Raw genomic sequence first — 11,867 nt, 5'->3', positions numbered from 1 at the left:
CCCTCCAAGAGCCAGGTGCAGGCAGAGAGCTGCACCCATTGCACCCTGCAACTGCATTTTGGTTAAATAAAAGTGCCAGTACACAATTAAACAGTAGCACAACACACACCACCACTAAGGGCAGACAGCAGGAACAACAATGACTGAGACAGGGATTAAATTAAAATCTGCAGCTTTTTTTATGCTTTTAGTCACGTGTCAGGTTCATAGATGCTTTTTGTCTTTTAACATAAGTTCTGTAACTCCCTCCTGACTCCCACATAAAGCAACAGGCTACAGACAGTTAAAGACATGATCCTTCTCTGGATAAGAAGCAGCTTTAACAACCCCAAAGTTGCACCAGGGAGAAGCAACTAAGAACAGTTGCACCAGTCAGAGCAGGTGAGACCCTGTGTGTAACTCAGGAGTCCTTGTGAAACTCAAGCCCCACTGAGCCAAGGCACACAAACTCTGCAGGGAGAACACAGGTAGCCCCCAGGGCTGCTCCTGCCTCTGTGGCAAAGCTCAGGTGCTGTGTGTTCCCTGGCTTTCCTCAGCACAGCTCTCACCCAAGACCATTTTAAAGTTACTTCTTGCTTGCTCTTTTTGGTTTTTTCCCCCTTTTTAAAGAGCAAAAGAAGCCCAACAAGGACCCACACTGAGCAACCCCAGGCCCAAAAATAAAAACATACTTGGTACATACCCCACTAAAGCCAAAAGCAGCACCACAGCAGGACTGATCCTCCTCTGGCTCTGATCTTTGGTGCTCCCTTTGCCACTATTCAGTTCACCTTCCAGGAGAACCTGCTGCTTCCAAATGGCAATTTTGTAAGCACCTGTGAGAGAACTTAATTGGAACTAATTATCTGTTGGTTGTCTGGGACCTGAGGAGTCACAGCAATTACTTCAGTCAAGAAACAACCTGGGGGAGGGCATTGCTTCTCTTCAGAAAAATGAACTCAGCTACTCCCTGAAGGAAAGTTCTTAAAGAGATGGAACCTGTCAAATGCAAGTTAAATACAAGTCAGTGAAACCACAGCAACCAATGATTTATTATTGCCATTAATAAACACATCCCTAACAGGAATCCGTATATACACTCATCAAAAATAGGTTTATTCCTGCCAGTTTTGTTGTGATTACAGAATTGTTATCAAGGCCAACACTGCCATGAAGATACATAAACAAAGGGAAGAAGATGATGAGCAACCTGGCATATTTGGGCAATGGTCTAATTGGGACTTCTTTATCTCCATAGAGAAGAAAGTAAAGGCAGAAGTGAGCAGTAAAGAAGGAAGGAAACTTAGCAGAAAAGACTTGAGTTGGAAGAAACAGTTGTGAGCTTAAAGCAGAAAGAATTCAATGAAAACTGCAGAAAATTCTCTGGTGATTTATAACTGTAGAGTTCTCATTCTATGAAATAATGATAACTGAAATTAAGTCCTCTTTCAACACTACAGGACGTTTCCTTTGTGATGGAGATGAATCCCATAAGAGCCCCAGTGAAATATTACAGTGTTGGCCGAGAGAGAGCAACAGCAACTCTGCAATATCTGTTTGCCTGTGTAGCACAGGTGCATTTTAACCAAGTCTCCCAGGAGATTTGCCTAAGGCCAGACTGTTGCTGTAGAAAATGACTAGAAAAGAAATATGTTTAAGTCAAAGCAAAGGTAAATTTGGCTGGACTGCTGCCTAATGGGAGGAAGAAGGAGTAACACAACTCTTTAAAAGCAGCTCTCCAGTGGTTAGATTTCCCTGCAGCACATGTGCTTGGGAAGAGACAAGCCAGGTATTTACTTTCAATTTTGTTGAAATGCAAAAACAAAAAGAAGATGGCCCTTCTGGAAGCATAAATAACAAATTCAGGACAAAGAAAGAAAGTTTACAGAGTACCCATTTTTAGGAGCAGCCAAGGTGGAGGCTGTAAATGATATCAAGAAGCATTAATACAGTATTTACACATTCTTAAACCAGTTTAGCTCTTGACTTCAGCATCTGTGGAATCAAGCAGAAGGTGACCAAAGAAGGAGACAATGATGGTATTCAGCGACGGAAAAGAAATGCCAGTGAAAGGATTAAAACTGTGGTTACATTTTTAGGGCAGGACTCATTTTGGTGGAGAGTGCCTGTGTCAGTGTTGGTTATGGCTGGATGACAATAGGCAAGATTCTCTTCAGGTGCAAAATATTATTAATTTTTCTCAGAAATCAGCAGGATCTCCTTGACAGCAACTCTGGGCAGTTCATGAGCTCTTACTCCCAGCACGTGATGTGAAGAAAGCAGAGGGTCTCACCTTCCCCCTTCCCTTCCTGGGGGAAGTCATTCTCCACCAGCCAACACTTCAGAAAACCTGGATTTTGCAGGTAGCTGGGAGAATCCTGCTGGATAAGACCCTACATGCTTGAAATCAAAAAGCATGGCTGTGTTTCATGGTCGGCTGCATCCGTAAAATTTTTTATCATGTCTCTGTCTGTTGGGTAATCTCCATTAAACTCGATAAAAACTTTTGATAAAATCCACACAGAGAGCAAAGAACAATGAGGAAGAGGAGAAGAGGCCAATTTTAACAGCTTCTATATGACTTTCCATAAAATCCATGGTTTTCCTTTCTGCATAATTTACACAAAGACCTTGAAGATGATAAATCAGGGGAGAGGGAATAAAAGTTTATTTGCATAAAATGGAAACAGAAGAAATAGAACTACACAGAATACATTATATTCTACTCCGAGGAAAGTCACAGACCTGTTTCTATAAGCTTGGGAAGGAAGCCAAAAAGCCTGGAAATATACAGAAAGCTTTAAACAATTGATCTTACTGGGAGGTTACACTGGTACCTTTTATCCTCCTGGTATCCAGATGTTTCAGAAAACACCCAGAAGTGAAACACTTGTAGGTTTCTAGGGAATAAATTGGAGAATCATGCCCTTCTCTCCTTCCCGGGCTCTCCCTGGCCTCCAGTGTGGCTTTCCTGGGCACTGCAGGCACCCTGCCCCAGGGGCTGTCTCTGCCCTTCCCAAAGATGGGTGGAGCTGGGAGTTGAAAGGAGCATCCCGAGGGAGAACTGGGAGTTCTGGGGGGCGCAGGATGTGGCAGGGGCTGCTGGGCGCTGCTGGGGGTTCAGAGAAGGGGAAAGAGAACATTTGCCAATCTGCCCCGTTATTTCTGTGATATTCCCTTGATGCACCTTTTAATTCAGAGCTGCTGGAAATGGCTGGACTTGAGTGAGGGCTGAGCTCGTGCCTTTACAGAGTTCAACCCCGGGCTTCAATTCCACGCGCGACATCCTTGCTCCCGCTTTGCCCTGGGAGGTGCATCTGCAGTGCCCCCAGTGCTGCAGCCCCCACTCCGGAGGGCTTCACACAACACCCCAAGATATCAGTGAACTACAACTGCTGGGAGGTCAGAGGGAGTCTCCCCTATTAACCACAGCCTGATGTGCCTTCCCGAGACAGATTTCAAGGAAGAAAAATCCTCTGACAACCCCCACCCCCTGCCAACATGAAAACTGGAGCATGCCTCTTTAAAACTAGCCTATTTAGGCCACAGATGCTAAATGAATTCAGCAGACAGACGGAGTAATGGAATGTCAGTGTTCCAGTCTGCTGCCTTGAAGCAATAGGGGTTTTTTATTATTAATTTCTCCTCTCATTTTCCAGTGCTGCCTCTGGGCTCCATGCTTTAGATGCAGTATTCTTGTCAGTCTCGCTAACCCAATTTGGATATAATTAAATTTTAAAATATTAAAGCGATTATAAATACTTCCCACCCCACTTCCCCCGCCCCATTCCCTTTTATGCTGTCCCTCTAAAACTGCTGAATTTTGCTTCAGGACTTAAAATGTGGTACTGCAGAATCTGATTTGTTACTGCAGTTTCCTTTGCAAAGGCTGGAGAATATCTGAAGGGAAAAAGCTCAGAGGTAATTCCAGTAAAAGGTGCCCAGGAGCTTTGTGAGATAAAGAGCTTTCTGCCACCCTGACATCTTGGAACTTGATCTCGCTCCCACTTAAATTAATGTTAAGGCTCTCAAATTCTTAGAAGGGAAGGATTTTTGAGTCACTATGAGTCCTCATAATGACACAAACAAGGATGGAGTTTATCACAGAATCATTGAGGTTGGGATCTCTTGGTCCAACACCCTGCTTAGGCAGGGTCAGGACTTTGCTGAGTGCCGTGTCCAGTTGGATTTTGGACATATCCAAGGATGGAGACTCCACAGTCTGCCTGAGAAACCTATTCCAATGTTTGACCAGCCTGCAGTAAAAAGCTGAATTTAACTAGGTGTGGTGAACTTTGGCATTTGGTGACGATGCCAACATTTTCAAGTTGGCTTAGCACCTACACCATGAATCCAAGCCTCTACTTTCTTTTTAACATCTGTGAGAAGCATCCAAATTTTCCAAAGTTCAAAACCAAGGATCTCTCATTGAGAAATACATGTGATATTCCCTCATTATACCCTCGTTTCCCTGTTTCTCTCCTGCTAATGGATGAAGGTTGGAGCTTCTGGCTGCTGAATATCTGGACACTTACAGAGCATTATTGATTTTTATGACTAGGAAGAACAGTGTCTCTTTTGAAGCCCATCTCAGATATTAACATCAGGTATTTTCTTCTTTTTATATGCCCCAGAAATAGATTATAAAGGTTTGTATTTATTAGTCCTGAAATGGCAGCTGAATTATTCTGGTAAGATGCCTCCAGGCCTGACTGTTTGGATCTTTAAAAGGCAATTCTCCAGCTTTAGGAAGACAAAGTCCCACCAGGAGTCTCAGAGTAGATGAAGGTTTCCTAACTCTCAGCCCTGTCCTTTTGTGGGTCCAACATGCTGCTGTTATTTTAAAGCTCCATCTGGAACAGAGCCTACAAAAGAAAAGATGAGGCCATTACCAACTCATCTCTGCCATCTTTGTCCCACATTTCCATCTTGAAAGGATTCTGTTTAGCTTCAGATCTTTCGGGGTCACCAGTGCTTTGTTTCAACAACTGTACTCCAGACCTCAGGGAGACTCAACCAGTCATTTTTGTTTATGGCTTCTATTTCCTGTATATTCTTCCCACTGATTGTGTTTCCCAGTTCACTCCACGTCTCAGATGGAAAATCAAAAGTTGGGGGAAACAAAGGGAATCCAGTGTGCCACACGTATCAGAGCTTAACCAGAGCACGAGAATGGCTGTTGAGGAACTTGGACTTGCTTTTGCCTGGGAAGGAGTCAGCAGAATCCAATCAAACCCAGGCTTGCCTTATGATTTAGATGCAAATTCCTGATGCCATTGAGAAAAAAAACCCAAGCAGCAAACAAACAAGGTCCCTGGACAACTTCAAAGACTCTGGGGACACATTAAAGAGGGCAGATTTGTGGGTTTTCATATCCAGAAAATGAAGTTATAGAACGTGGAAATTGTTCTATATTGAACATGGACAGGGCATAGTGACTTGGGTGCTTCAGTCAAGAGATCAGTCAAAATGTCCCTGGGAAATGGTACATGGAAAGATGTGTACAGGATAATTTTATCTGACCCCGAGTTACAGTGAATTACGGCTTGTAGTTTATACTGGAGCAAGACCTATTTGACTTTTTTCCTCTGTTTTACAGCATTGAGGGAAGCAGTTTGTTTTGGGCACCAGAACTCAGAAGAAGCTAGTTCTGATCCTTATTCAAGTAAAATCAGAAGGTGCTATTGGACAAGTAACATTTTCCTGCACTGCTGGGAAAGCCAGACAGTGGTTTCCACCCCGTAATAGCTGGAAATGTCAATCCAGCTTTTCTGAAGATGGTGCCTCTCTAAGCCCGTTTATCAAATCCCTGGTGCTTTGTGAGGGGACACAGAGATACTTTCCTTAGAATTCTTGAATTTCTCAGTTCCCATAGAATCAGTGACTGTATGAACCACTCACTATACTGAATATTTAGGTCAGACAAACACATGCAAAGTAGCAACATGGTCTGGAAAACTGGGGCCATTCTACCAATTTCCCTGTGGCAGGAAGACTACTCCTCATTCTCGTGGGATTATACAGTTGTAAAAGCATGAGTGAGTCTGCCTTGAACACAGGAACTCCCAGCTCCCAGTCCCTGGTTGGGCGGGTGAAAGGGACCCAGTTTTTCTGCATCAGGCAGAGAAGGGATCCATAACACACTGAGCTATACTTGGGCTGAAGAAAAAAGCTCTTAAAAGATAGCAAGTGATGCCATACGTTTTCATTATGGAGCATGCTATGCAAAGATCTGGGTAGTCAGCTCCCACCAACCATCTGGAGAGAGAAGTCACTCAAATCGAAGTGCTGAACCTGCTGTGGTAGACAATCGGTGCCAGTGAACCACTCACTACTCTCCCCCTGTCTGTTTTCCTGCCTTTTGCTGCAATAGAGCCTTAAAATAAAATAATCTGGCTACCACTTTCCAAACACCCGCTTCCAAACACCCCAGCTCCCATCTGCAGAGTGCACTTCATTCATTGGGCAAAGTGGGCCACTTCCACAGAAAAAGCTCTGCTGAAGCTCTGACCAAAAGGGAAATGCACAGAAGGGAAATAACACATGAAAAAATTGCCTCTTCTTTACTGAGCTCCCCACGGCCCTGTGTTAAACCCTAATTTCTGTTTTATGTCTCCCTGATTCCTCCCCAGTGCTTAATGTCTCTTTTGACTCCTCTTAAAGGCTTCCTGGGGCTGAGATCTTGGGAACCCACCAAGCTCACTGGGTTTGCCTTATGAAAAGTGACTTTAAGTGCCAGGGAGGGTTTAGCAGCTTTGAAATAAAAAGAACTTTCAGCCACGTTGCCATGAATTGCTTTGTTGCCTGTAGTCAGCAAGAATCAGTTTGAAGACTTCTGGAGCCTGAGGGTATCAATTGCTTTGTTTTTTGCCTCTATCAAATCTATCCTCCAGTGACTTGTGTTACACTGCAGGCTGCTCTGGGACGCTCAGCAGATGCTAAATAGGGCACAAGAGACATATCAAGCCCCTTGGCATGTATATATTTTTAAATCAAATAGGCAGACATGGGCAAAAGAATCTGTGATGGTGAATCAAATGTTCCTGGCTTGCTCTGCTGTACACAGTCATCCCTCCTCCCTGTAGGACCAGACAGCAACTGAGTGACTAAAGTCTAAATAGCTTGGGATCAAGTGCTCTAAGCCTTATTCATGCAAGCACCAGTTCCAGTGGGCTCCCTGGGACAGCTGGTGTTATAGCAGGTCATTTCATGGTTGAAGACATATGAAGAATATTTGTGGGTGGGAATAATCTAATGAGAACAGAATACAGATTATCTCAATTACAGAAACAATTGGGTGCACATCAGCTGTGAAGAAAAGACAAGTAGGATATGGAGTGTTCTTTCCACAATGGCAGCTCCTAAACAGAAGAAGGAATACTGAGCATTTTAATAACACTGGGATGCCCCTGCAGACAAATCATCTGCCTAGAACTCCTCTGAAGTCTGAACAGCTTTAGGAAAAAGCTATGCTGAAAGACCAGTTCTTAGCAAATAAATTCCTGCTTGGAACAACTTCATGACAGTTGTTCCTTGTTCAGTTCCATCACATCCTCATCGCAGGGCAGCGAGCAGCCCGTGGTAAATCACTGCCTGACAGCAGCCAGGAGCCAGCCCCTGCAGTGTCTGCCTGGCTCCACGGCTCAGGAACATGTGCAGCTCCTATTAATAAAGCAGTGTGTACTGGTGGAACGATGCCAAATTGTTCCCATCTCAGTGCTTCCTAATTTCTCCTGTAGCCCTCGCCCTCCAAACAGGAACAAAGATCTCCCCTGTCTGGCATTGTTGGATGTGGAAAGGGGCTGTTAATTACTCAGCACGTCCCTCTGATGAAGGCAGCATGTTGGGAAGCCTCTTGCATGACCACTAACCCAGCCCTTCCTCTTCCTCCCTCTCCCTCTTCCCCCAGGCGCACACAGGATATTCCTGCAGGCAGTGTCTCCGGCACTGGGAACAGCCTTGGCTCTGGTATGCACCAAGAATGAGCCAAGGTGACAGCCACAGGTGCTGGTTTCCTGCAGACAGGTCTGGGGCAGCAGTTTCCCTTGGCCCCGGGAGCACAGGGCCAGATGGATGCTCAGGAAAAGGAGTTGCAGTTCCTCACGGGGATCTGTGCTGCTGTCACGTACCCAGTTCTGAATGCTGGACCTTGACTCTTTAGAACATGGAAAGTTTAAGTGGAAAGAGACACTCTGAAAAGTTTACAGGAAATGGGAGCATGGGGATGTTTAGTGATTAGGGAGGAATGAGCTGGGAAAGTCCAGAAACTGCAAGTCATGGACAATTAAAACCCGATTTAGGCTTCTCTCACTGTTTGCTCAGGCAAATGTCCCAGGGAGTCAAGGCAATTCTGCCTTAGTAAAGAAGAAAAAACTGTACTTTTGACAAATGGTGACACTACCCTTTTGCAGGGACTTTTCCTAGAGGAGAAAAACTAGCACAACAGTCAAATCAGGGCTTGCAGTTAATCTCGTTCTAGTAGCAGCCTTGGTGGCTCTGGCTTCCCACTCGCAGCAGTCAGACATGAGGATTCAATCCCAGTCACCTTCAGAGCCTTGGGGGCCACCCCTGGCGGTTCTGTGAGCAAAAAATGCACGGTGCAGCCGGTGTTCCAGTCTCATTTCCCCTCCTTCGCTCTCAGAAGCATCAAGTGCACTTGTGCTCTGAGGTCTGTGCTATATAAATATCCCCAGGAAATAAATAAATGCCAGTGCACTCGTGCATTTCCCTCAGATACTCTTCTCCCCAGCTGCTGTGCTGACAGTACTTACTAGGAATCAGGCATCTCATTCTGGCTTGCTCTTCTGCTGGAGAGAGATGGGAACAAGATGCTCCTGAGGCAGGGAAGGGGAGGGTACAATTCAGTTACCAGAATATTGGTTTGTTTATTTATAGCGGCACACACACACAGACCTATGCAGGAAACTAATTTCTCACCCTGCAACTGAAGGGGAGAGCTGAAAACTGAAATCTTGTGCAGGGGAAGAACTGGAGGAGAGTAGTGGGGAGAGTTTAGGACCAGGGTTTTAATTAGCATCTAAATGGGTGCGGAGACTGGATACCTGTTGTGAGGGGTAAAATAGAAGGGCTTTGCCTTAGTGATAAATTTCCAGCAGTTCTGGCCACAGGCCATCTGGCAGGGACTGGCTTGGGTCCCCCAGGGCATTGCAGATGACAGAGTGTCCCCAGGACAGGTGTCTGCAGAAACGGGAGCCAAGGCATTGGAGAGCTGAAGGATTGTAAGTGCTGAGCTCAGAGGCTGCTCTGCTTCCCAAAGCCAGGCTTAGAGACACCTTTAGTCCCCAACCACCCCGAGCCAACAGAATGCACAAGAGAAAAGAGGCAAACAAAAAGGAGGATTTGAGAGGGAAGCTGAGAAGCCGTGTGGTCCTGGCTGGACACCCAGGGAAGCCTGGTTCCATCTCCCTGGGGGCAGAGGTTGGAACATCTGTGTCTTCTCTACCCTCTGTCTCATCCTGTACATTTATTTCAGCTGCAAATCTGGTTGTTTTAGCACCTAGCAGCACAGTAGTCTTGATCTTTTTTGGATCCTTAGTTTATATTTTAGTATTGCTAACAATTATGTGAAACCTATAGAATGGAATTGACTCAATTATTTCAATCTATCAGTCCGTGCATTCATGTCTGTCACGTGTGATCCGCTGTGACACTGACTGTCATACCCAGAACTGTCCAGAACTAAATACACAACATCTGCTTGGCTGTGTTAACCTGCCGAGTGGCCAAATTCTTGGGGCCTGACCCAGAGCTCTACAAATGCCATTAAAATCATAATTAGTTATATAGGTATTTTTGAACCTCACCAGAAGACATAAATCAGGCTTCTATTCCATACTTTATGTCTTAGATAAACTGTGTCACCTCTGGATGCCCTGGTGACCTACCTAGAGAATAAGAATGCTCACCTACCCTTGTGGAGATTATGAATTAAATATTAAAATACAGTGGGTTTTTCTGAGTCCTTTGGAGCAGAGACACCGAGAACAGAAACGTCAGGATCACCAATCCAAGAGGAACTGTGTTCCTGTGCCAGAGCAGCCACTGCTGCTCGGTGCAGCACGAAGCCTTTTACCCTGGAAGCTCAGGGGAGCCTGTGGAGAGCTGAGCGTGCTGCAGGCCGGGAGCCCTGGCTGTGCCTGGCTTTATGTCCACAGGTGGGGCTGAGCCAAGGAAAAGCCCAGCCAATGTGCCTGTCCTGGCACTGTCTCTCTGTGTCAGTCACAAGTGACCTTGCAGTGCATATTGTCTGCTGGAACACCGGCATTCTGGCTCTGTCCCTCCAGACCCTGGCTGGGCACTCGTGTGGTCACATCTCACCGAGGTCTCCCATCAGTTTGGGGATTAAATGTTTGAGGATTCCAAGGCTCTCTCCTGTAGAGAGCGCAGGGTGCGGGCTCGGGGAGGAGAGCTGGGCTTTGGGGCTGGTTCTCCAAAGGGAGACAGACCCTCCTCCACTGAGCTCTCCATTCCTTATTGTCGGGTCAGCTGGTTCAATCCCTGATAACAGCAGACACACTGTTAATTTCTGTGGCAATCTGGATCCTGCTGTTCACATCCAGTTCACTTGCCATGCTGATCCCTCCCCATGGCCTTGGACTAGGCCGAAATGCCGTTTTAGCTGGGATGTATTCAATGAATCTGAGTGGACGGAGCCTGTCCTGTAAAACAGCCCCCCATTGTCCATCATTCTCATTCACAGCTGGGGTCTGCAGCACCTTCTATCCCCTGCACACCACCCTGCCTTGTGGCAGAACTTACCCAGACAGTTATTCATGGCAAATTAGTGCTGCATTCCATATTTTTTTTCTGTTTTGTCCATGAGACCCACCCAGAATTGTAATGAAGGGGTGCAGAGACATCAGATTATGGACACAGGAGATTCTTGTACTTGCTCAGGACTTGATGGAACAAGCCCACACCTCCTGCATCGACCTTGTGCTGTCCCTTCCACTCATAATCGCTCACGAAGCATTCAGATAGAGCACCAGGACCTCTTTGGATTTCTTTTCATATGTTGTCTTAAATGAATGAAAAATGTGGTATAAAATGCTTGGGAAGATCCTCTGTGATGTGGTACAAATCCACATGATTTCCTTGACCCGATATTAGGATTTTCACCAGACAATCCCACTCCAGCACCAGAACTGCAGCACAAGATTCTCTTCCCTTTTTTCCATGATCCTTCCCCCCCAAACCCAGCCCTGTCCTTCTCCCTTAAGAACTGACCCCGGCTCAAGGACCTGAGTGCTGTAATGAGCAAAGCCCTGGGCTGCTGACCTCTCCCTGAGCCTGAGCCTGGCTTTGCGCAGGGATCTGTGTGTTTTGTCTGGTGCTAATGAGCCGGCCTGTGTTATCTCTAATGTCATTTTAAAATTAAATTAACCCCAGACTGTGGGGGTGTGTTTGCATGGCGAGGGTGATACGCTGGGAAGGAGGATGCCTTGGGCGCACACACGGAACCTGCAAAGCTTCTCCGGCGGCTTTGGCTGCTGTGCTGGCTGGCACCACCCCAGGGGAGAGTGTGCCCATGCATCACAAATTTGCTTTTTGGTTCCCGTTCCACCCACCCCTGAGCTGAGCTCTCTGCCAACTCAGCTTCTGTATAAATCAAAGGGAAATATTCTACCCCTCCTGTTTTTTTCTTTTCCTGAACAGATTGGATGTCATTATGTGCAGCTGAGCTCGCTGAGGCTGGCGGGGGAGGAGGGACGGGAGGAGGGATGGAGAGAAGAGACGGTTTTAGACAAAATGCTCACAGTCCATCAGAGGGGGAAAACAGCCTCCAGCTACAAGTAACCAGCACTTCACACACACACTGATTTACTGGGGAAACCCAGAGAGCTTTAATATTTAAAAATAAAATAGGG

Source organism: Corvus kubaryi, unplaced genomic scaffold (genome assembly GCF_017639235.1).
Source record: "Corvus kubaryi isolate FWS band 111438036 unplaced genomic scaffold, C.kubaryi_AGA036_p1.0 37352, whole genome shotgun sequence".
Lineage (NCBI taxonomy): Eukaryota > Metazoa > Chordata > Aves > Passeriformes > Corvidae > Corvus > Corvus kubaryi.
The sequence above is the reverse complement of the archived record's forward strand: the minus strand, read 5'-3'. Positions refer to the sequence as shown.